Below are 3,811 nucleotides of genomic sequence, written 5' to 3' on the forward strand. Positions count from 1 at the left end.
GTTTTTTTTTATATTTTTTTTTTTTTTTTTTTTTTTTTTTTTTTGGTTGGGGGGAGGGTTATGGGGATTAATAAATTTCCAGGGTGTTAGGGGGTTGTTGGGGGGGGGGGGGGGGGGGGTGGGTGTTAAGTGTCTGAGGCTGGAACCAAAAGGTCTCATTTCTAAAATATATAGGGGAATGAGTCAAATTTATAAGAATACAAATCATTTCCCTATTGAGAAATGGTCAAAGAACCAGGAAGTTTTCAGATGAAGAAATTAAAGCTATCTATAGTCACATAAAAAATGCTCTAAAGCAATATTGATTAGAGAAATGTAAATTAAAACAACTCTGAGGTACCACCTCATACCTATTAGATTGACTAATATGACAGAAAAGGAAAATGATTAATGTTGGAGAATATGTGGGAAAAAAAATTGGGACACTGATGCATTGTTGGTAGAATTGTGAACTGATCCAACAATTCTGGAGAACAACTTGGAACTATGCCAAAAATGCTATAAAATTGTGAATACCTGTGTACCCAGCAATATCACTTCTAGGTCTGTATCACAAAGAGATCATGAAAAAAGGAAAGGAACCCATATATACAAATATATATGCATATAGTAGCTCTTTTTGTGGTAGCAAAGAAGTGGAAATGGAGGAGATGCCCATCAACTGGGGGATGCCTGAACAAGCTGTGGCATATTAATGTAATGGAATACTATCTGTGCTATAAGAAATGTCAAGAAAACCTAGAAAGACTTATATGAACTGATGCTAAGTGAAGTGAGCAGAACCAGGAGAACATTGTACACACCAATTATGTGTATATTATGATGATGAATTTTGATAGACTTGGCTCTTCTTAGCAATACAACAATAAACTGTATACAAAGACAATTCCAAAAGACTCATGATAGAAAATACTTTCCACATCCAGAGAAAGAACTGTGGAATCTGAATGCAGATTAAAGCATGCTAATTTCACCCATATTTTTTTCTTTCTTGTGTTTTTTTCCCCTTTTGTTCTAATTCTTCTTTCACAACATGACTATTGTGAAAATGTATTTAATATAATTGTACATGTATAACCTATGTCAGATTACTTGCTGTCTTGGGAAAGGATTAAGGGAGGGGGTAGGAGAATGGGAGTAGGGGAGGGAGAAGAAAATTTGAACTCAAAAAAATCTTTGGTGAGGCAGAGTCAACATAGAGAAGTGAATGGAAGTAATTTTGTGTAAGCTCCTTCACAGCCTCTTCCATAATAACCTCAAAAACATGCTAAATACAATAGTGATGTGGAAATCCAAGAAAAAAATAATGCATTAGTGAAAGAGGTACAAAAAATGTTTGAGAAAATAATATCTTCAAAATTAGAATTTGCCACGTAGAAGTTAATAAGTTCATGATACAATAAGAAATAATAAAATGGTTAAAAGACTAAAAAAAAAGAAACAGAAATATAACTGACCTGAAAGAAAAAACAGATCAAGGAGAAATAAATTAAGAAGCACTGGTCTACCTGAAATCCATGGACAAAAAAGTTTAGATGTCAGATATCTTAGAAGCAGAGGGCAAAGTAAAAGTTAAAAGATTCATTTGGCATCACCTGAAAGAAATCGCAAATGGAAACTATGAAGAATTTCATAGCTAAAATCCAGAATGCCTAAATCAAAGACATAATATTTTAAGCAGCCAGAAATAAATAATACCAATATCCCATAGCCACAGTTAGTATCACACAAGATTTAGCAACTACTACAATTAAGGAATGAGGGGCTTGAAGGATACTTTACTAGAATACAAAACGCAACCAAGTATAACAGACCTAGCAAAAGTAAATATGACACAATGGAGGAAAAATAGACATTTCAAGTGAGAGAGAATTTTCAAGTACTCCTGATTTTAAAAAAGGCCAGAATTGAATAGAAAATTTGCCATTCAAACAGGTGACTCAAGATAGCATACAATGAATGGTAAACATAAATGAGAAAACATAAGGGACTAATAAAGAATAAATTGCTTACAATTCTCTATGGGAAGATACTTGAAAGTGGTTCAAGAAAGGAAGAACATACATACAAAGAGTTGGGTACATGAATTAATTCTTACCCAGCAGTGAAATAAAAGGGGAAAAAGAGTAAGAGAATGGGGACTGGGGGAGAGGGAAGGTAAATTAAAGGCATTGGTCAGAAACAGAAGAGACTTTTGTAGAGGAAACAAGGTAAAAAGAAAAAGATAAGTAAAGGAGAATAGCATGATTTGCAATCATAAATGATTATAAGTGGGATGAATTCATCAATAAAATGAAAAATAGGATGAATTAAAAACAAATATTATATTAGGCATTATACAAGAAACTCACTTGAAACTAAAAGATACACATAGTATTCAAATAATGGCCTGAAGCAGAATCTAGTATGCTTCAACTGATTTTTAAAGGACCATGGTAGTTATCATTATCTCAGACAAATCAAAAGCTAAAATAGATCTATTTAAAAGAAATAAACAGAGAAACTACAACTTACTAAAAGGCACCATACAGAATGAAGTCATATCAACACTAAAAATATATGCACCCAAATGGCATAGCATCCAAATTCTTAAAGGAATGTTAAATAAGTTACAGGAGGAAAGACATAAGTGAGAGGAACTCCTCTGTGGTCTATATAAAACTAACCTTAAAATAAACAAGAAAGAAGTTAAATAGATGAATAGAATTATAGAAGACTTAGATATGATTGACCTCAGAAGAATATTAAACAAGAACATGAAGAAGTATAATTATTTCTCAACTGTGCATGACATTGCAAACAATTGACCATGTAATAAGATTTAAAAAAACACAAATGCTGAGACGTAGAAATATTAAATGATCTTTTGTTGATCATAATACAATAAAAATTACATTCAAATAAGGGCTTTTGAATCATTGATTAAAATTAATTGGAAATTAAATAACCTGATCCTAAAGAATGAGTCTCAGAAAAAAATCATGGGAAAAAATCAATAATTCCATTAAAGATATTGACAATGTTAACCTGTGTGACCTTAGACAAGTCACTTACATAAATTGCCCAACTTCCCACCTACAAAAAGCTTAAAAAAAGATATTGACAGCATAGCAAAATTTGGGGGATGCAGTCAAAGCAGTACTTAGAAGAAAAAAAATTTCTAAATGCATATATTAATAAAAGTGAGAAAGAACAAAGAATAATTTGGGCATGCAATTAAAAAAAAGTAGAAGGGCAAACCAGTCCCCTTCTAATTAAACAACAATAGAAAATCTGAAAATTAAAGGACAGATTGATACATTTAAAAGTAAAAATTGAATTAATAAATCTGAGTTTATTTTATAAAAAATTAAATAAATACATCATTAGATAATTTGATTTAAAATACCAAATAAAAATAGTGAATTCACAACCAATGAAGATGATATTAAAGGACTTGTTAGAAGCTATTTAACAGACAACCTAAGTGAAATGACTGAGTATTTAAGTATGTGTTTGTGTTTCCAAGATCAACAGAACAGAAAATAGAATACCAAAATAACTATCTTATAAAAAACAAACTTAACAAGTCATAAATGAAAACCCTAAGAAAAGGGCTGTATGGATTTACAAGCAAATGATACCAGATATTTAAAGAACAATTAATCCAAATATCATGTGAAGTATTTGAAAAAAATAGTTGCTTTTAAATTGAGTCCTACCTCATGCCTTCAATGATATAGATAGATAGATAGATAGATAGATAGATAGATAGATAGATAGACAGACAGACAGACAGACAGACAGACAGACAGACAGACAGACAGACAGA

Source organism: Petaurus breviceps, unplaced genomic scaffold (genome assembly GCF_028583685.1).
Source record: "Petaurus breviceps papuanus isolate PSGF00001 unplaced genomic scaffold, PetGlider_PUasm1.0 90845, whole genome shotgun sequence".
Taxonomy (NCBI): Eukaryota; Metazoa; Chordata; class Mammalia; order Diprotodontia; family Petauridae; genus Petaurus; species Petaurus breviceps.